The sequence below is a fragment of the Notolepis coatsorum genome, assembly GCF_963971535.1.
Source record: "Notolepis coatsorum genome assembly, chromosome: 1".
Taxonomy (NCBI): Eukaryota; Metazoa; Chordata; class Actinopteri; order Aulopiformes; family Paralepididae; genus Notolepis; species Notolepis coatsorum.
The window spans coordinates 283,884,771-283,907,716 of NC_140165.1; the positions used below are offsets into that span (position 1 = coordinate 283,884,771).

The window sequence follows — 22,946 nt, forward strand, 5'->3', positions numbered from 1 at the left end:
GTCGGCCGTTCGCTTCTTCAGGCCGGTACATTGTCTGGGGTAATGTGGGATCTAGCCGCCCCATCAGGAGTGTGTTGGGGGTAACTGGGTCGATATCCGCCACATCACTGGAGACATATCCGAGGGGCTTCGAGTTAAGTACTCCCTCAATCTCCGTGAGGACTGTCATTAGGACTTCTTCCGCCACAGTCTGGGCCCCAAGTACTGCGTACAGGGCTGTCTTTATGGAGCGCACTTCTCGTTCCCAAGTGCCACCGAAGTGGGGTGCGTTTGGGGGGTTGAATTGGAAATCAACCTGTGCTGGAGCGAGGTGGGTCTTAAGTTCTGGGCCCATAGCTTGGAAGCTCTCTCTCAGCTCTCTTTCGCCGCCTTTAAAGTTTGTCCCATGATCGGACAATAGGGTAGACGGTCTTCCTTTCCGTGATATGAATCTACGGAAGGCCATAAGGAATGAGTCTGTGCTCATGGTCGGGAGAAGCTCGATGTGTATCGCTCTGGTGGTCATGCATTTGAATACAATACCCCACCGCTTCTCGGTTCCTCTTCCTTTCTTTATGTGCAGCGGGCCAAAGCAGTCCATACCCGTTGAGTGGAATGGCTTGTCACCGATTCGGAGGCGACATGGAGGAAGGTCAGCCATCCTTGGTATGCTGGGCTGCGCGCGCCACTTGCGGCAGTCTAGACATGTTCGTTGGAAGCGTCGTACCGCCTCTCTTCCTTGTAGGATCCAGTAACGACGTCTGATTTCCGCGAAGACTCTTTCTGCTCCTGCGTGATGTACATCATCATCGTATTTCTTTATAATCAGCTCTGTGACCTTGTGTCGGCTGTTCAATACGATCGGGTATTTAATGTCATCCGGTAGATTGGGGGCTCTGCGTAGGCGACCACCCACTCTGATGAGGGTGTGAGCGTCGCTCTCGGGGGCCAGGTGAATTAATCTGCTGTCGGATGGGACGGGCTTTCCTCCCTGTAGACAGGCCAATTCATCGGGGAACGAGTCTCTCTGGGCTCGCTGCAGTAGAAGCAATTCTGCTTCCTCGTAGTTAGCTGCTGACATATCAGCGGGGGACTTGCACTCCGGGTGGTACCGCAGGAATGTTCTTTGTTGTGCACTCTCTATGGACGTGCAATCGTTTATGTTAGGGTCGGTGGAGGCTACGGTGCTCAATCCACAGAACACAGACTTCTTAATTTCCACCTCCTCTGGACTTGCTTCCCTCGGGATAGGCATGGGCCACTGTCCTTCCGGGAGTCTTAGGAATGCGGGGCCGTCACTGTAGACATTGCGACGGGTGAGGTCATCCAGGGGCATCCCCCGGGTGATGACGTCAGCTGGGTTCTGTTTTGTATCAACGTAGCGCCACTCTGTTTCTCCGGTTAACTCTTCGGTTAAGTCTTGAATCTCGGTGACTCTGACTCCCACGAAGACTTTGTACTTGCATGAGTCCGATTTGATCCAGGCGAGTACCGTCGTGGAATCTGACCACAGGATTGTTCTAGACACCGGTATGGTGAGCTCACGTTGGATGAGCGTGGCTAGGTGCGCTCCGGCTAGGGCTGCGCAGAGCTCTAGACGTGGGATAGATTGTTGCTTGCGTGGGGCTATTCTCGAGCGGGCGAGGACAAATGCTGTGTAGATCTCTCCCCCCTGGTCTTGGGCCCGCAAGTAGGCTACTGATCCGTATGCGACCTCTGAGGCGTCACTGAAGACGTGTAAGTCCATTTTACATGTCTCTGGCCTCACCGTGGGTGGGAAGTAGCTTCGGCGCATATTAACGCCTGGGAGTGAGTGGAGCTCCATCTCCCACTCTCTCCAGGTGGATGCAAGGTGTGCGGGAATGGGGTCGTCCCAGCCCTGGTCCTTGTCCCACAATGCTCGTACAATCATTTTTGCCCTGGTGGTGTACGGTAGAATACATCCTAGCGGGTCATATTGTCGGGCGAGTGTTGTGTACACACTCCGTCTGGTGGTCGGCGCCGCCGCCGGCCTTCCCTGCTCCGTAGTCAGGGGCTTGTGTCTGTAGTGAAGCGAATCTGTTTTGAATCGCCACACCAATCCCAGGGTCATCTCCTGGGCTTCTCCCGGGATTGTAGCCATCCAGGTCTCGCTGCTGGCTGCCTTGTCCTCGGAGGAGAGGCTGCGCAGTACTTGCGGATCGCTGCTGGCCCACTGCCTGAGATCAAAGCCGCCTTTGATCAATGAGGCGCGGAGTTTAATCAGGAGAGCCTCGGCTTCTTCCTGGGTTGAAAGGCTTTGTAGACAGTTGTCTACGTAGAAGCTGTTCTTTACGCTGTGTCGGACCTCTTCGTCCGCTGCTGGGTCCTCTGCTACATGTTTCTGTAGTGCAAATGTCGCACAGCAGGGGCTGCACGTCGTTCCGAAGGGGAGGACTTCCCATTGGTAGATGGCTGGGTGCTCATCTCCTGGCTTCTCTCTCCATAGGAACCGTAACAGGGGCTTGTCCGCCTCTACTAATCTCACCTGCAGGAACATTCCTTTAATGTCCCCGCTGATGGCCACCTTTTCCTGGCGGAAGCGGAGTAGAACGCCGAGTAGGGAGGGGCCGAGTGTGGGACCGGGCAGTAACTCTTTATTCAGATTTTGGGATCCGATCTGGTAGCTGCAGTTAAATACTATGCAGTCTTTACCGTTGTGATGGACCTTGTGGTGGGGCACGTACCACGATTCAGTGGTCTGGTCAGCCTCTTTAATGTCCATCTTTGTGACGTGTCCCGCTGTGATGAGCTTCTCAATCTCAGCGCGGTATACACTCTCTTGGGCGGGGTTCTTGGCTAAGCGCCGCTCTGTGTTCAGCAGGTACCGTTCTATGGCGTCTGTCTTGGCGTGGAAAGTAGGCATTCCTTCTCGCCGCAGGAGTGGCGTGGCGTATCTCAACACGCCGTTGACCGGGACTCTCTTGGTCCCTGTCTCGAGGAGGTGAATGGCGTAAATGTCATCTTTAGAGCGAATGTCTTTCTTTCCATTCTTAAAGGGCATTTGTTCCAAGCTCCATAGCCGCTCTACGTGTTGCAGGAGTGCGGTTTCTCCCTCTGTGACTCGGGAGTGGAGACATCTAGTGGCTGTACTTCGGTTGAGAGATTTGGCGAGCGGGCCTTGGAGAGTCCATCCCAAACGGGTCTCGACTGCTGCAGGACAGCCTCGGGGTCCGGTATGAACCCGGTCTATCGGGACAATGAGGTCTGCATGGTCGGAGCCTATCAACAGGGTCGGCATAGCATTGTCTATGAGCGGGATCGGTAACTTGCGCAGATGTGCATATTTCTCCATCAGCTTGGCGACGGGGTATGTGTACCGCGACAGTCCTATTTCTTGGCTGGTGAAAGCGTCTGCAATCTGGTACCGTCGCTCAGGCTGGCCGCTTGCTGCGATAGAGAATGAGACATTCTCGCCCTTTATCGTCTTCAAATCTCGTCTTATTGTCCGAATTGTCATTTGGGTTTCGCTTCCCCGCAGCCCTAGCTGGGCCGCAGCGGAGGCGAGCAGCAGGGTCTTCTCTGACCCGTCATCGAGGACGGCGTAAGTGTCCAGGACTTTATTCTGGTAGCTTAGTGTCACACGCACTACTTTTAGGAGTACTCGGGCTCCACTGCTGCTGGCGGGATCGATGTACATGACGCTCGCTTTGCGGCTGGATGGTGCAGGTGAAGGGCGCCGTCTGTTACTGTCGTGAAGTATGTCCAGATGGGCTCCATCGCACTTGGTGCACCTTTTCTTTAAGCGGCATTCGGCTGCCATGTGTGAGCGCGCACAGCGAAAACAGCGCTTGTTGGACTTTATCCATTGACCTGCTTCCTCCGCGTTCAGCTTGGGGAAGGAGTCACATTGCGCTAGCCAGTGTTCTTTCTCACAGTAGGGGCACACTATCTTCCACTTCTCCGTTCTGGAGGGGGTACTGTGGCTCCTGCTGCTCGGTACTGACTCCGATTGGTGCATCACAGTCACCGATCTTCTTCCATCATTTAGTCGTCTGGTTCCTTCTCTGGAGCCAGGGGTGCTCCGTCCGAATGTATCTAGCCGTAGGCTGCTGACTTCTCTCGCCAGGAAGTCTGCTAGATCGAGGAGGTTCGGTTCGGGGCCATTCGGGTCTCTGTGGTCCCTCTGCCGCCTAAAGCGCTCCTGACGAGCGGGCGGCAGCTTCTCCAGGATCCTTTCCACATTTGAGTTGGCGTAAAGTTCATACTTCCCCTTCTCTCTTTGCGCTCCCAACATCCCTACCAGGGACTGCACTCTGATGGACAGGTCGTCCAGTGCTCGATTGTCTATTGCTGGGGGTAAGCGGTCGATGTGTCGGATCTCCTGGATCACGTAATCCCATATGCGCCCATACCTCTGGTCCAATGCTACCAGCGCTGCTGTGTATGGGGTGGTGGAAGTCGCGTAGGCGAGCGCTATATTATGTGCGCGGGGCACCTTTAAGTGCTGCAGTAGGATGGCGTATTTGTGGCGTTCATCCAATACATCCACCAACATGGTCTCCAGACACATGCGGAGTTCTGTATACTGGGCCCGGTTCTCTTGGGTGAAGTCGGGTACCATAGGCGTGCCAATGTATGACGCTGACTGTGGATACATCGGCGAGCGTTGGGGGAGAGGCCTCCTAGGCGAGTCTCTTCCCGCTCCTTGGTATGGGCTGGTACCGGCAGTGTACCATGGCCCGCTTGTCCAGGTGCTGTTCCTCGGTGCGGGTCGTGCGTCGTGCTCACCCGTGTATAGAGTCGGGGGTCTGTAGCGCAGCTCCGCGGGAGTATAGCCTGGGCTGTACCGGACCTCATGGTCCGGTAGAGTACTGTGCTGTCTTCGGGCGCGGTTCTCCTCCTCTTCCTCTTCGTCTTCAGTTAGGTCATCCAGTGCTTGTAGTCTCTGGTTTAGCCTCTCCACAGGATATGCTGCTCCTTCCCGGTTGCTAGGTCTCGCTTGGACCGGTGGGGGGAGGTGGTCTGTGGGGGGTATAGACCTCGTCTGTTGGTCAAGTTCAGGGTTGTTTACTCGGCTAGGGGATGCCGCCCTGGAGGTGTGTCTAGACGAGTTCCTGGAGCCTCTGGCGGAGGGAGAGGGTGTTGTCCGTCTGATCAGCTGTTCTATTAGTTGCGCTTGCTGTCTGTCGCGCTCTGCGTCCCGTAGAGCACCAGCAGCTGCTCGCTGGCTGTCTGCTCGGTCTCGGGCCACATTCTCTTCCATCTGAATGCGTCTTATTTCCAGGCGTATGTGCTCTTCTTCGCTCCGTTGGTGTAGCTGCAATCGATCGCGTTCACCCTGGAGTCTATCGCGTTCAGTAGAGGCTTTCAGGCTGACGAGGAATGCCTGCTGTAGGGTCCTCTCTGCCTCGCTGGGAGAAGGCGGTTGTATAGGGGAGCCTTCCCTCGGGGTACTCCTTGCGGAGCCTTGGAGCTCTATCTCCACGGTGCTCTCCCCGTCTTCTTCCGTGCCGAGTTCTCTCTCGGTAGCGTTGTATTCCTCCCGGGACTCATCGGGGACTACTTCTTCAGTACTGGCGGGGTGTGAAGTCATGTCTGGTTCCCACTGGTCCCCACCGTGAACTTGGTCAGTTACATTAGAGCCCGTAGGGGCCTCTATGGTCGGGGTAGTCTGGGCGTTGGGGTTAGACATACTTTTACTTTCTAGTTTTACCGCGTTTACTGTTAGTAGCAGACTAGGTTGTTGACTGACAGCGTAAGCCTCTAAGTACTGAGGGAGCCGTCGTTCGCGCTGCGGGCGTTGGTTAGGAGGATCGTTTCGTGGAGTGTTCATCATAGGCCATTTCAATATTAATAACACTATATTAATATTACACTAATTACCCTCCGGCTCGAAGGACCAATTGTAACTGAGGGGTACAATTCCCTGACTGTATTACTAGATATGATACTTACTACCACTACCTTTGTACTTAATATTCGGCCACCCAGTACACGGCATAAATATATTATCATGAACACTCTCACGTAGATGAAACGGATCCAACACAAATGTACGAATTAGAAACAGGTCTTTATTTCCTACACAGCGATGGTGTGTAGAATAAGCACTTAATCACTTAATTACATTTATGAATTGAAATAGTATGCACTTTTATGGCAAGGAGTATTCGTCGGTATATCAATAGATAATGTCCAATCTCTGAAGGCGCAGGTGGTAAATATACGACCTGGAATAGTTAAGGAATAACAGCAATGATACTTTAATGATTATAGGCTGGATACACTAGAGGGGGTTAATCCGGTCGCTTGTAAGCCGACAGGAGTAGGAGGGGGGGGGGGGTAGAATCCAGCTGCCTCGTCCGGCCAAGGGTATCCCAGGTGAACCCACTGTAGTGCCGTTCAATGCGCCGGCGATCCTTGGACCACAGATGAAAGCAGGTGGACTCTTTGTGGGCCGGCTCTCTCCGGTCCACGGGGGAGAGATGTGGAGAGACCTCGTCTTGCAGAGCGTCTCCTCACCTTGCGTCCTCTCCAGGGGGGGGGGTTCCAACACACGGTAGTGTCGGGGGTCTTTATCCATAGAATAATCAAAGTATCCAAAGCATAATCCGTGCCTGGGAAGGCGGGCTGTCGTCGGTAGAATAATCCGGTATACAGGTCCACTCGCTCGTCGGCTCTGGGGCTCCTCGGGTGCAGCTTCACATAGGGTCAACCACCCTGGGTAAGCAGCCAGTTCTCTGCCCGAAACGATGGGGTACTGACTACGGTAGCATTCTCACCGCACGAAGCACTATATATTAACAGACTATTATTAGCTTAATAGACTACGTCCAACTCGACGATATAGTGCCAAATATGACTATTCAAATATTAATATACACGATGTCTCAATACCGATGGTAGGCCGAACTTGGCCTTACTCCCACACGTGGCATCGCGGGGAGGCTTTACGTCTGTGACTCTATTGGAGGGTAAGAAACTGGACTGAAAAGAAAGTCCTACTTTAGTAGCGCAGTATATATACGCACTATGAACAAATAGTCCCATTAGTGGTGCGGTAGCCAAATTCCTACGCGGAACTAGGACTTGTTCGTACATGTCGAGCGGTACGTTTGAACTGGGTCTGAGGGGTATGGCAGCCTGGCACCAAGGTCTCGACCAATAGTAGAATGGAGACTATTATGGGATGTTCAGTAGGCTAGAATGGATATTCAATGCATATTGTACAAGGAATATACAAGGGATATCAGGGAATATTAGAGAATATACAAATACAATTAAATATATATATATAAATAAATATATATATTCGGTTTAATCTGGCCCTTCACAACACATACAGTAAGTAATATATTTATGTATTGTATCGAAAAGTGTAGTGATAAGTGTACGTAATACAAGTAGGCCTACATGTTAAATCTTACTTCAGGAAACGTTTAAGTTCCCCTACTGGGGATCGAACCCTAACCATAACCCTAACTTAATGTTACCCATAACCGAATGTTAAAACTAACCTTAACTCTAACTATAATCATAGCTAGATGATTGTTGGTCCAAGTCCTGGTCGCAGCGTTTGTTTTAGACTTTTTCCGATATGATACGTAAATATACACACACACACACACACACACACACACACACACACACACACACACACACACACACACACACACACACACACACACACGACACACACACACACACACACACACACACACACACACACACACACACACACACACACACACACACACACACACACACACACACAATAAAACCCTTACAGTGGAAACACATAGCCGTCGAAGCATCATGAAGCGCTGCAGAATGACAGCCTGATTGTTCACACCATCAGTAGAGCAGTAGTCTGGTTGTTCACACCAGCAGTAGAGCAGTAGTCTGGTTGTTCACACCTGCAGTAGAGCCAGTGGTGCAGTCGTAATATGGGAACTGGTAACACGCCACGCCACGCACACGCGCGCGCGGGTACGTGCATGCGCACAGAACAGATTTTTTTTTTTTTTTTTTTAAATAGAGAAGCTGAAAAAGGTAGCAGGATGTAGCCTTCAATATATAAAGAAATTATATTGTCAACAGATATGGTTGAAAAACAAACAATGTTTTAAATGTAATAGTAGTTACAATTTCTTTAATTGAATCAACTTAAACTAGAAAAGTAAATACAAACTAAATTAACAATGTAAGTTAAACTTAAAATAATCAGACAACTTGTGTTTACTTGAAGTTTGTGTGTGCATGACTCCTAGTGCACAGCAAGGGAGGTTTGGTGATGAACCTTGTGGTGCGCTCACACCCACTCACGGGCACAGTTATACACACACACACACACACACGCACGCACACGCACACACACAAGCGCATATACGCAAGTGCAATCTTTCTATCATACACGCTCTTCTTGCTCTCTATTTGTGTGAATGTGCGCGCGCGAGAGCAATGGACCTGTCTCAAAACCCTGCCCTCTTTTCTTGATCCTCCAATCACAGCTGTCGCTTACCTCTGTACGAGGAAGTCCGAGGTAAGCGACAGCTGTGATTGGAGGATCAAGAAAAGGGGCAGGGTTTGAGATAGGTCTATTGGAAAGCTGGCGCGCAGCACGGCAGACGCTTGATTCAATCATAAGCTGGTAGACCCCCATCACGAATTCCGAGCCACATTAGTATTCACCTCCACTGCCGTCACACAGAATGAAAAGGGAGATGCATTCAGATAGCCAACACCCAGACACCTAGTCTACCTGCGCTTTTTGTTATGTAAAACGGTGGCCGCCGGCCGGGTACTTATTCACAACGAATGGATACAGCGCATTTTTGTGTGCGCGTACACGCGAGTACACATCCGTGCGCGATCGCGCGTACTTAGTTCTGCCTCAGTGATCTAATAACACGGCGTGTAACCGCGTGTGTGCACGACTGCACCCCTGAGTAGAGCAGTAGCCTGGTTGTTCACACCAGCAGTAGAGCAGTAGCCTGATTGTTCACACCAGCAGTAGAGCAGTAGCCTGGTTGTTCACACCAGCAGTAGAGCAGTAGCCTGGTTGTTCACACCAGCAGTAGAGCTGTCGTCTGGTTGTTCACACCAGCAGTAGAGCAGTAGTCTGGTTGTTCACACCAGCAGTAGAGCAGTAGCCTGGTTGTTCACACCAGCAGTAGAGCAGTAGTCTGGTTGTTCACACCAGCAGTAGAGCAGTAGCCTGGTTGTTCACACCAGCAGTAGAGCAGTAGTCTGGTTGTTCACATCAGCACCGATTCCCCCACACGCCAGTCTGCTCCTTTATAATCACAGGTAGAACTGACACAGGGTTCCCACGGTACCTGGAAAACATTGAAAACATGGGATTCATTTTTTCATTTTCCAGGTATGGAAAGGCATGGAAACTGAGCAAAAGTGACCAATTACATGGAAATAGAAACAGTTGTCCTGGAAAATTTTATTGGATGATGTGTAATACAATTTAACTATTGAGCACAGAATTAACATGAGTTTATAAAAACCCTTTACATGTGAACAGCTTTTACTGTAGATAGAAATGGATGATCCCATGTTGTAGAGCATGCTCTTGGCATCCTATATGAACATTGTTACTCAGCTGATAGAGTTGTACCCTTCTTGCTGTCTTGTCGTACAGAACTTGTAAGTCGCTTTGGATAAAAGCGTCAGCTAAATGACTAAATGTAAATGTAAATGTATATGGTATATTGGATGTTGGAATTTGATGCAGGCAACTTGGTGAGCCAACTTGAGTGAAACTTCTTATGCAAGTTTATCCTCAAATGTAAGTAGCTGTGTTTTAACTGTGTGGTAAACCTGGGTTTATCAATGTTAGTTAGTAAGCAGTGCAATCTTGCTAACTAGCTAGCCAACATTAGCTCTCATAACGACGAGCCAGTCAGCCAGCGCCAGGTACAGTAGCTAGCCAACGTTAGCTCTCATAACGAGCCAGTTAGCCAGCACCAGGTACAGTAGCTAGCCAACGTTAGCTCTCATAACGAGCCAGTTAGCCAGCGCCAGGTACAGTAGCTAGCCAACGTTGGCTCTCATAACGAGCCAGTTAGCCAGCGCCAGGTACAGTAGCTAGCCAACGTTAGCTCTCATAACGAGCCAGTTAGCCAGCGCCAGGTACAGTAGCTACCAACGTTAGCTCTCATACCGAGCCAGTTAGCCAGCGCCAGGTACAGTAGCTACCAACGTTAGCTCTCATAACGAGGCAGTTAGCCAGCGCCAGGTACAGTAGCTACCAACGTTAGCTCTCATAACGAGCCAGTTAGCCAGCGCCAGGTACAGTAGCTACCAACCAGGGAACAAACTTAACTTTTTGACTTACCAGCCATTTGGCTGGTAGATTTAAAAAACTACCAGCCGGGCAGATTTTTAGTATATCGCCATGTGTTATTATTACATATAATACTCTTATATGCTATTTTCAATTAATATCATCATCATCATCATCATTTTATTTATCCGTACATGGAATCACCACAGTCCAACAGTACATATTCACATAATTCACAAAAAATACCATGGCCGAAAGGAACAGGAAGAAGAAAAAATCTTATATATACCTGCCCCTACACACGTACAACACACCGATAGACATATTGTGTAAAACCAAACAGAATATACCCATTTTGCAAAAAATAAATAAAAATGTAACATCAACACAACCAAATTAAATCAACATAAATAAACCCATTTTGTCTATCTATCAGTCAAACTACATATTTAGGTTAATTCATTTACACACACACACCCCCACACACACACACTTATATAATGTATTATACTTCTATATACTATCTAATTTCTATTTTATTATAATATAACTAAATCATACTATTTATTCTACACCATATTGGTACAGTATTATACAATATTTTAATATATTATTATTCTATGTTACGCTGCTATATACTATATTACTATACTCATACTGGCCTACACTACAACTCTATGCTACGTCCTGACACGCTAAACTGCAATATTATACTAAACTGTGCTATACTGTCTATGTATCTTTTCTTTGCACAACCTTTTGAAGTGAAATATATTATTGGAACTCTTTTCATCGTTCTGCAAAGAGTTCCATAGTTTGATACCTATAACTGAGGTGCACCTTTGTTTTAAGGTTGTTCGTGCAAATTGGTGTTTAAAATTTAATTTCCTTCTGCTGTCATCTGGACAGGGAACGAACAACCTCTGTATATTTGCTGGTAATACTCTGCATTTTGCTCTAAACAAAACTAATAAAGTCTGTATTTCTGCTAACTCTTTAAGTTTCAATAGTCTGGATTTAATAAATAATTCGTTGGTATGTTCTCTTGAATCTACATTGTGAACTATTCTTACTGCTCTCTTCTGTAATATAAATAATGGCTTTATGTTGCTTTCATACGTGTTACCCCACACTTCCACACAGTAACTCAAATATGGTAGGATGAGTGAACAATATAATATTCGCATAGAATTATAATCAAGCACATTCTTTGCCTTGTTCAAAACAAAAACACTCTTGGCTACTCTCGGGACACACACACACACTGTGTTTCAACTCACCACCCCCGCATCATATTGTAGTCTGTCTTCAAACTTCCACTCCTCTCGAAACTTTTTTATATTTGAATATCAACATTATCTGTCCATCCTCAGTAATCCTCAGTTTACTATAATATACTCCTGTCCTGAGTCCTGACTAGTGACTCCGCCGTCTTTCCAATCGCACCCACACACACACACAGGGAAGGGGAGAGTGCCCCCCCCCCCCATTTCCCTTTCCTCAGTCCACACTGTCTGCTGTTCACTATGGCTCTGCCTCGTCTGATCAGGATTAGCTTGTTGGCTTACGTTAACGTTGTAGTGATTGGTACATAAACGTTAATTTCGGGCGATGTGGGCATAAAGGAATGGCGACGGTGTAAAGCATGTAGATGCATTTGACTCGTTGTGAGAAGAAAAAAAACATCAGACTTATTTTGAGTCTGTAGGCGCACTGCTGTGTTAACGCTGCTCTGCAAGAAACACGGAGTGGGCGGATATCATGACTCGTGGAGTTGCTACAGGGTTTTTCAAAATAAGAGTATCATATGAACCTGAACGTTGCTAGCTGCCGGAGCCCAGATATTATGACTGGAGCTGCGCTTGGGGTGGCAATGAGACCCGCACAGGATTTTCAAAATAAGAGTATCGATATGAACTACACGCCAGATGGCGGGCAGAGCTATTATTTTGAGTTGCCAGACGGTAAATCTACAGGCCATTGGCGAATGGCGTGTAGTTATTTTGTTCCCTGCTACCAACGTTAGCTCTCATAACGAGGCAGTTAGGCAGCGCCAGGTACAGTAGCTAGCCAACGTTAGCTCTCATAACGAGCCAGTTAGCCAGCGCCAGGTACAGTAGCTAGCCAATGTTAGCTCACATAACGAGCCAGTTAGCCAGCGCCAGGTACAGTAGCTACCAACGTTAGCTCTCATAACGATAGCCAGTTAGCCAGCGCCGGGTACAGTAGCTAGCCAACGTTAGCTCTCATAACGAGGCAGTTAGCCAGGAAGAGAAGAGGCCGCGAAGATGGAAGAGGAGGATGACAGAGGAAAAGGGAGAACAGTGGAGAGGAGTTGAGAAGAGTAGGAAGAGAAGACAGGAGCGGACACGAGGGGAGGTGTGGAGAGAAGACAGGATGAGATAGGAAAGGAGTGGAAGAGAGAACATATATCAATCCCAGTGCTCATGTGTTCCAGTTCAATAAATTGTTGTTCATCTACAGCTTGTTGCATTATTTCATGCATTGATATTATCAATAAGACATAATCTCTAAGCATTTACAATGTAGCCTTGACTGGCACATCTTTTAAATCAAGTAAGTAGTCAGGTGTCCTAGGCTAGGGGGTTGTGTGTGTGAGGGGAGGGGGGCGCAGATGGGGGTGGAAAACTTCAGGGGCCCATAGATCATCACTTAATATGGTACCTGGAAAATCAGGAGGTAGTATGGAAAAAAAATTCAAGGCAAGCGTGGGAACCCTGTGACATTCATCATGGGTTAAAAATTAAGAGCTTGGTAACTCTTGGACATTTAAAATCTGTGATACCATTTTGTCTCTGTTTGTACCTGTCTCCGACCCGAGAGAGAAAGTGTCTCTCTTTCTGTTGTATCTCTCTATCACCTTGCACTGTCTCTCCACTAGCTCTCCCACAACCCCACCTCTCTCTCTCTCTCTCTCTCTCTCTCTCTCTCTCTCTCTCTCTCTCTCTCTCTCTCTCTCTCTCTCTCTCTCTCTCTCTCTCTCTCTCTCTCTCTCTCTCTCTCTCTCTCTCTCTCTCTCTGTGTCTTCTGATTCCCTCTTCCTCTCCTCACTGCAAATCAAAATAATAATAATAACAACAACAATAACAACAATACTACTACTACTAGTAAAATAATAACAATAATAATAATAATATAAATAAATAACAATTTATAAATAGCCTACAACATAAAATCGGTGCTTAACAATACAATTTATTTGACAAACAGATCTACATCCTATAACCACCATATAATTGACATATTAACACATTGAGTGCCAGCCACGAGAAATCTCGTTATTTCATGCCATGCGTTGAGTGCCAATGACAAGAAATCTCGTTATTTAATCGCTATTGCTTTTATTAGCGATATCCATTCATTTGTCATCAATCTAGCCTCACGTTACCATTGGGACTGTCTATGAGCTCGAACAGGGAAAATACCGACCCCTATCATCTCCCGGATGGTAATGCACCCATTGGATTGGACTCAATGAAAATGCATGAGAAAAGACAACTCCGGAATCCACATTTTACTTCTCAGGCATGTAACCCAAGCCGATCGGATTCATTGTGGACCCTCAGAACAGCGTGAAATATGTGTTTCGAGTACCTAACGTTGGATCAATAAACACGATCGATGTTTGGAATGGCGATCAGGAATTGGAATAATCTTTTTGCAGAACATCTGATGTGAGGTAAGGAATCTATGTTACCAGTCTTGGGGTAAGATGTTTTTTTCATAGCGGATCACAACGTGTCCCCTATGTGTGTATGTGTGTGTGTGCGCGCTGACCAGGAAATAGATAATCGATTTTTCCGCCCGCTTCTCTAGCACAGGCCGAAAAATTACGTGTTTTCTATTATCACAGAAAAAACTATCTGTTTCGTACATGTTGACTGCAAGCAAGTCATTGATAAGCGACAGGCGTAGTAGACACATAGCCATAATATAGAAATAGCTCTGCGAAAATCATGAAATATCGGAAAATCAGTCTCAAATGGCTGGCATTCAAGCGATAAATCGTGCACCCCCTGCTGGCACTAAAAGTGGTAAAACTAATAATGTGCTTGTTTATCCAGTTTTGATGTTTTTTTAATCTGGTATATATCCGATTAGTTCGGAGAAAATAGACCAGACACCGAAACCATCAAAACCGAAACCGCAGATCGCGATTCAGCTGTGGCGCAGCTGGTCTGAACGGTCTAATCTGTTAACAAGGCTGGTCTGAATGGCCTAATCTGATAACAAGGCTGGTCTGAACAGTCTAATCTGATAACAAGACTGGTCTGAACAGTCTAATCTGTTAACAAGGCTGGTCTGAACGGTCTAATCTGTTAACAAGGCTGGTCTGAACGGTCTAATCTGATAACAAGACTGGTCTGAACAGTCTAATCTGTTAACAAGGCTGGTCTGAACAGTCTAATCTGATAACAAGGCTGGTCTGATAACAGTCTAATCCAGTGGTCACCAACCCGTCGATCTTGATCGACTGGTCGATCTTTGAGATCTTCCCTGTAGATCTTTCCCTGAATTTTTTTTTTTTAATAAAAAAATAAAACAAATTTAATCTTTCCCTGAGAGTCCACATTACACTTCCACTTTTGTTTTGATGTGAAAAGTGATGCTGCATAAGATTACTGCACTTAGCACTGACTGAGAAAGTACATATTACAGTTCTACTTTGAAAAACATATTACAATTAGCATTTTCTAATGTTAATAATATGAGAGTCCACATTACAGTTCTACTTTTGTTTTGATGTGAGAAGTGATGATGCATAAGAGGACTGCACTTAGCACTGACTGAGAAAGTACACATTACAGTTCTACTTTATAAAATGCTAATTGTAAATATGTTTGTCAATGTTAATAATATGAGAAAGTCCACATTACAGTTCTACTTTTGTTTTGATGTGAAAAGTGATGCTGCATAAGATGACTGCACTTAGCACTGACTGAGAAAGTACACATTACAGTTCTACTTTATAAAATGCTAATTGTAAATATGTTTGTCAATGTTAATAATATGAGAAAGTCCACATTACAGTTCTACTTTTGTTTTGATGTGAAAAGTGATGCTGCATAAAATGACTGCACTTAGCACTGATTGAGAAAGTACATATTACAGTTCTACTTTGACGTTTTAATGTTGGACCAAAGCATTGCATGTAATTAGAATACAGGCAAATAAAAGTAATTTAGTTTAAAGTACAATCTTGGCTGTCTTTTTCTCTCAACGCTTCAATAGGTAGATCTTGCCTTCACCAAAAAAAAAAGTGATCTTGGGCTTAAAAAGGTTGGTGACCACTGCTGTAGGGGTTGCAGTCATCGTGGTGAGTCGTAACTTGATCTGGTCTTTGTTGGCTTTCAACGTGTCGGCGACTTCCCTAATCTGATAACAAGGCTGGTCTGAATGGCCTAATCTGATAACAAGGCTGGTCTGAACAGTCTAATCTGATAACAAGACTGGTCTGAACAGTCTAATCTGTTAACAAGGCTGGTCTGAACGGTCTAATCTGTTAACAAGGCTGGTCTGAACGGTCTAATCTGATAACAAGACTGGTCTGAACAGTCTAATCTGTTAACAAGGCTGGTCTGAACAGTCTAATCTGATAACAAGGCTGGTCTGATAACAGTCTAATCCAGTGGTCACCAACCCGTCGATCTTGATCGACTGGTCGATCTTTGAGATCTTCCCTGTAGATCTTTCCCTGACATTTTTTTTTTTAAATAAAAAAATAAAACAAATTTAATCTTTCCCTGAGAGTCCACATTACACTTCCACTTTTGTTTTGATGTGAAAAGTGATGCTGCATAAGATTACTGCACTTAGCACTGACTGAGAAAGTACATATTAATGTTCTACTTTGAAAAACATATTACAATTAGCATTTTCTAATGTTAATAATATGAGAGTCCACATTAAAGTTCTACTTTTGTTTTGATGTGAGAAGTGATTCTGCATAAGAGGACTGCACTTAGCACTGACTGAGAAAGTACACATTACAGTTCTACTTTATAAAATGCTAATTGTAAATATGTTTGGCAATGTTAATTAATAGGAGAAGGTCCACATTACAGTTCTACTTTTGTTTTGATGTGAAAAGTGATGCTGCATGAGAGGACTGCACTTAGCACTGACTGAGAAAGTACATATTACAGTTCTACTTTATAAAATGCTAATTGTAAATATGTTTGGCAATGTTAATTAATAGGAGAAGGTCCACATTACAGTTCTACTTTTGTTTTGATGTGAAAAGTGATGCTGCATAAGATGACTGCACTTAGCACTGACTGAGAAAGTACACATTACAGTTCTACTTTATAAAATGCTAATTGTAAATATGTTTGTCAATGTTAATAATATGAGAAAGTCCACATTACAGTTCTACTTTTGTTTTGATGTGAAAAGTGATGCTGCATAATAGGGATGCCCCGATCGATCGGCCACCGATCGTTATCGGCCGATAATTAGTATAAATATGCGATCAGGGAATTCCGATAATTAGTCATATTCGCCGATCGCGGAAACTGATCAAGTGGATATCTCACTCGCTTGTCTCAGACGCACAGGACCTGCAAACTGCTCCTCCTCCCTAGCCCCGCCCGTACCCGTGTAGAGTTTGTAAACACAGAAGAGGCGGACCTCCTCTGCTGAGTCTAGATAGTGCATTCGACCTGAGCTAACGTTAGCTACCTAGCTATCGTTACTGTTTAAACAAAATTACCCAGTCAACTATTCACTTTTAGTAGGCATTGTCTAACGGTATTTAGCCGGCTAGCTACCGATAGCTCCTGATATCAACAAATGCTCCAGCCAGTCTTGTAGTGCATGTTGATACCTCCGTTAGCTCGCGTTAGCTGACGTTAATTCACTGTTCAAAACGAAATGTCCGATTGAACTAAATAGTTGTCTTAACGTCATCTAGCCGGCTAGCAGTAGCTACAGATAGCTCCTGATATCAATGTCTTATAACATTGATTGAATGCGTATTCGAGCTGACGGCTTGCTGAATGTTAAATGACCAAAGCATAACGTTACCAATAGGGTCCCGCTGCAGCGCCGGAGAATCCTTTTTGGTAGCTGGAGGCTACTAGAGTACACACAGACAGTGGAGCTGTTTGCAGATAGCGAGCATTTTGACTTGTTGCGTGGTGGCGATGTCTCGCAGATAATACAAGTACAAGTCTAATTATATAATATATATATTTTATTAAAAAAAGAAAAAAAAAATGTTATATAAAATAATTTTTAATTTCTTTTTAATCAAAAACGATCGGTATCGGATCGGTATCGGCCGATATGGCTCACGACGATCGGTGATCGGTGGCAAAACACGTGATCGGGGCATCCCTACTGCATAAGATGACTGCACTTAGCACTGACTGAGAAAGTACACATTACAGTTCTACTTTATAAAATGCTAATTGTAAATATGTTTGTCAATGTTAATAATATGAGAAAGTCCACATTACAGTTCTACTTTTGTTTTGATGTGAAAAGTGATGCTGCATAAAATGACTGCACTTAGCACTGATTGAGAAAGTACATATTACAGTTCTACTTTGACGTTTTAATGTTGGACCAAAGCATTGCATGTAATTAGAATACAGGCAAATAAAAGTAATTTAGTTTAAAGTACAATCTTGGCTGTCTTTTTCTCTCAACGCTTCAATAGGTAGATCTTGCCTTCACCAAAAAAAAAAGTGATCTTGGGCTTAAAAAGGTTGGTGACCACTGCTGTAGGGGTTGCAGTCATCGTGGTGAGTCGTAACTTGATCTGGTCTTTGTTGGCTTTCAACGTGTCGGCGACTTCCCTAATCTGATAACAAGGCTGGTCTGAACAGTCTAATCTGATAACAAGGCTGGTCTGAACAGTCTAATCTGTTGACAAGGCTGGTCTGAACAGTCTAATCTGTTGACAAAGCTGGTCTGAACAGTCTAATCTGTTGACAAGGCTGGTCTGAACAGTCTAATCTGTTGACAAGGGCGCCAAAAAGGAAACTAGCTGATGTTCCCGGCGCTTCCACTGGCTGTGTGTTTCCACTGTCATTCTACTTTTCATACACAGCACCTCAGCGCCTCAATTGGGTGAAAGTGCACATTTGAAATAATCTTCAGATGGTTTCCCATCTTTGGACTGTCCATTCTTGTCCATCCTGTAGTTTATCTGTCCCCTCCTATCTTTGTTCTCAGTCACCTTGTCCTTCCCCTCTCTTTTGTCCACCCCATCTCCTTTCTGTCTACTGTCTCCCATTCATCCTCCCGTCCTCTCAATCTCACTGTTCTTCACTACATAGCCTGTCCCTTTTAGCACTGTCCTCTTTTACCTGCTCTCCTTGTCTCCCCCATTTTGTCCTGTCCCTTTCACCCCTGTCTCCCTGTCTTCCTTGCTCTCTCTCTCTCTCTCTCTCTCTCTCTCTCTATCTCTCTCTCTCTCTCTCTCTCTCTCTCTCTCTCCTTTCTCTCCTTCGCTCCCTGCAATGCAGACTCTCAAGGTTAATTTGCACAGTAAGGTTCTGCTCCTGGCTAGTCCTGGCGTGACGGAGCGATTTCTCTTTCCTCTCTTCTCCTCTCCTCTCCTCTCCTCTTCTCTACTCTTGTCTACTCTTCACTTCACTTCTCTTATCTTCCCTTGTCTGCTCTTGTCTGCTCTTCTCTTCTCTTCTCTTCTCTTCTCTTCTCTTCTCTTCTCTTCTATTCCCTTCTATTATTTTCTTATCAGTCTGGGTTGAATTAAGATGAACCACTCTCTCTCTCTCTCTCTCTCTCTCTCTCTCTCTCTCTCTCTCTCTCTCTCTCTCTCTCTCTCTCTCTCTCTCTCTCTCTCTCTCTCTCTCACACACTCACACACACACACACACACACACACACACACACACACACACACACACACACCAGTGGCGGCCGGCCCATAGGGGGCGCTGGGGCGCCGCCCCCCCCCTGGTAAAGAGAGCAGGAGAAGAAGAAAATGTTTTATTTTTATTTTAGACCCCTAAAAATAAAATAAACATGTTTAAAATGAATAATATTTACTCATTTTAAGTATGTTTGTGTTTCAAATGCACAATAACGTTAATATATCAAATATAAATCATTGTTTTGTGATTCACATGACGTCACTGTCTGATATGATATAGAGATGAGTACCTCTAAAGCTGGGCGCATAGACGTAGCGCGCACACTGTGCGCGTCACTGTATCATCGCAACCAATTAAATAGGTCAAGCAAATACATTTCGCCTATCAGTGCGTTCAAATATGATGTAATATGATGTAATCGGGCGCGTTTTTCTAGCGCTCCAAGCAAGCAGGGTCACATGCTGTGTTGTCACTCCCCCAGTCCACAGAACGGAGAGTTTGCTAGCTTACTAGTAGCTACCATGGATCATGGATGCAGAACATTACAACCTCGAATGCAGGTAAATCCCTCAAAACAATACCTTTTGAGAGATGAACACTGGAGTGAAAGAGTTTCGACCTCATCAGCCTGATATCTCCTCAATTCAGAAACAATCAACAGACAGAGGAAGACGATATACTCTGTCGTTTTCTAGCTGGTGGTACTTTGGCTAACAAGAAGCTAGCTGGATGCAGCTGGATGCAGCGTTGCTTTCCATTCCCGATTTTTAAAATGACGGGGACAGATGCAACATGCCCATGGTATGGACTGTTACTGGAGTTTCTTTTTGAGTGGATTTAAAAGTGGATTATGGCTTGTGGACAGCTGAATATCTCGAGAGAGAGAGAGAGAGAGAGATATTGATTTGGGCGTGCATGTTTGTGTAGGTGCTATTGGAAACGTGGCTGCCTTGACTGTGATCATATATTGATTGATGGCAATGGTGATAGTTGTACTCTACCTACTTAAATATTCGTACCTTGTGGTTTCGCCGAAGCTCTGACGTGCACAGTAGGCTACTCAGTGTGTGGTTTCGCCAATGCGTGCACGCGTGTGTGTGTGTGTGTGTGACATTGTGATACCTCGGTACATGTATGCTAAATGTTTGGTATAGCGCCCCCCCCTGGAGAATAATTCACCAGCCGCCACTGACACACACACACACACATACACACACACACACACACACACACCACCGCATTTGAGGGTGGTCTCGCTGACTGTGTGTTATTCGTTCCTCTTGTCCTTCTCCTCTTCCTCTTACATCATCACTGTGCATCCAGTTCACCCCCCCCCCCCATCCTTCCCGCCCCCTTCCGTCAGGGCAGCCCATGGAATGTGCTGACTCAGCTCGCCTCGTTTATGGTCAGCCTCCGGGGGTTAGCTTCCCCTGTGTGAGTTCATTTGGGGCATGTCATTTGAATGTCAGTGAGCTCGCTGGGATGATAATGTGTGTGTGTGTGTGTGTGTGTGTGTGTGTGTGTGTGTGTGTGTGTGTGTGTGTGTGTGGTGTGTGTGTGTGTGTGTGTGTGTGTGTGTGTGTGTGTGTGTGTGTGTGTGTGTGTGTGTGTGTGTGTGTGTGTGTGTGTGTGTGTGTGTGTGTGTGTGTGTGTGTGTGTGTGTGTGTGTGTGTGCGTGCGTGCGTGCGTGCGTGCGTGCGTGCGTGCGTGCGTGTGTATGCGTGCGCACAGTAAATTTCGCAGAGTAAACTTTACTCAAACTGAACTCAGGCTGGTCTGAACGGTCTAATTGCATGTGCAGATGCGTGCATGCATGCGTGCATGCGTGCGTGCGTGTGTGTGTGTGTGTGTGCATGTTTGCTCAGAGTAAAACATGTTCACACCAGCAGTAGAGCAGTAGCCTGGTTGTTCACACCAGCAGTAGAGCAGTAGTCTGGTTGTTCACACCAGCAGTAGAGCAGTAGTCTGGGTGTTCACACCAGCAGTAGAGCAGTAGTCTGGTTGGTCACACCAGCAGTAGAGCAGTAGCCTGGTTGCGTGCGTGCGTGTGTGTGTGTGCATGTTTGCTCAGAGTAAACATGTTCACACCAGCAGTAGAGCAGTAGTCTGGTTGGTCACACCAGCAGTAGAGCAGTAGCCTGGTTGGTCACACCAGCAGTAGAGCAGTAGTCTGGTTGTTCACACCAGCAGTAGAGCAGTAGTCTGGTTGTTCACACCAGCAGTAGAGCAGTAGTCTGGTTGTTCACACCAGCAGTAGAGCAGTAGTCTGGTTGTTCACACCAGCAGTAGAGCAGTAGTCTGGTTGTTCACACCAGCAGTAGAGCAGTAGTCTGGTTGGTCACACCAGCAGCGATTCACCACACGGCAGTCTGCTCCGCTGCTCTTTTATAATCACAGGTAGAACTGGCATTTATCATGGGTTAAAAACCAAGAGCTTGGTAAATCGTGGACATTTTAATCCATGATTTTAAACCATTTTGTCTCTGTACCTACCTGTCTTGAACCTGAGAGAGAAAGTGTCTCTTTCTGTTGTATCTCTATCACCTTGTGCTAGTACTCTCCCTTTTCTATGTCTCTTCACGCTGTCCCACAAACCCTCCCCTCTCTGGGTGTGTTTCTCTGCTTTTCCTCCCCCTCATTTACAAATGGACTGCATTTATATAATAATAATAATAATAATAATAATAATAATAATAATAATAATAATAATAATAATAATAATAATAATAATAATAATAATAATAATAATAATAATAATAATAATAATAATAATAAATAACCATTTATAAATGCAACATAAAATTGGTGCTGAACCATAAAAAAAAAATTGCAAACCAAAGCACATCCTACCCTTCATCTGTACCTCCACTGAACCAATTAACATATTACAACCTGTTTAGATGGTTTCTTTAATCTGGTATATGTCTGCAGACATATTCTTGCAGAGAAAATAGCACATACTCCAAAACCATCGCTGCGGATTGTGAGCCAGCCGTGGCTGGTGTGAGTGGTCAAATCTGGGCACCGAAAAGAAACTGGCTGCTGCACCACTTTGCGGTGCTTTGGAGTGTTTTGGGGTGATTCCGCAGGCAATGTGTTTAGCAGCGTAAGACCAAACTGGCCACTTAATTAGCTGGGCAGCCCTAGTGTGTCTGTCTTTGATGTTGAGGTAAAACAAAAGTTGTTTAAACAATGAATGTGTGTGTGTGGACATGGACGTGTGTGTGTGTGTGTGTGTGTGTGTGTGTGTGTGTGTGTGTGTGTGTGTGTGTGTGTGTGTGTGTGTGTGTGTGTGTGTGTGTGTGTGTGTGTGTGTGTGTGTGTGTGTGTGTGTGTGTGTGTGTGTGTGTGTGTGTGTGTGTGTGTGTGTGTGTGTGTGTGTGTGTGTGTGTGTGTGTGTGTGTGTGTTAGGTTGTCCCCGAACCCTGTTTTTAGGGTTCGAACGTTCGCCAGGGTTTATCGAACGAACATTTTTTTTTTTTTTATTATTATTATAGATCCTACGGAGGGCGGCATTGCATAGTCTATGGTGAAAAACATGTTGTTTACAGTGGTGGCTGCATGTAAACATGTAATTAAACAAAGCACTCAGAAGAAAATAACAAGCTACTGCATCAAAGTTACTACTTATGATAAACAATAGCCCTTGCACACCGCAGTCACGTAAGGGGCTAGATAAACAAAGGCATTCGTTTTGTGGCATTAACGTTATATAGTTAGTGTTACACGTTCAATAACATCAGCATATTATTACCCAAACATAGCAAGTAGCAAGCACTCGTCCTCAGAGTCTGGCTATTCCCATCATGTCACTGCCATTGGCTCCGCGCCGCGCTCTCACC

General features: G+C 45.7%; 1 protein-coding gene across 1 annotated transcript in view; it reads left to right on the forward strand.

Moving 5' to 3' along the window:
- Positions 1-22,946, forward strand: part of fam131ab (family with sequence similarity 131 member Ab) — a gene marked incomplete at both ends in the record, with an annotated part of 55,276 nt that overhangs the window by 26,056 nt on the left and 6,274 nt on the right. The gene's annotated exons all lie outside the window — the stretch shown is intronic.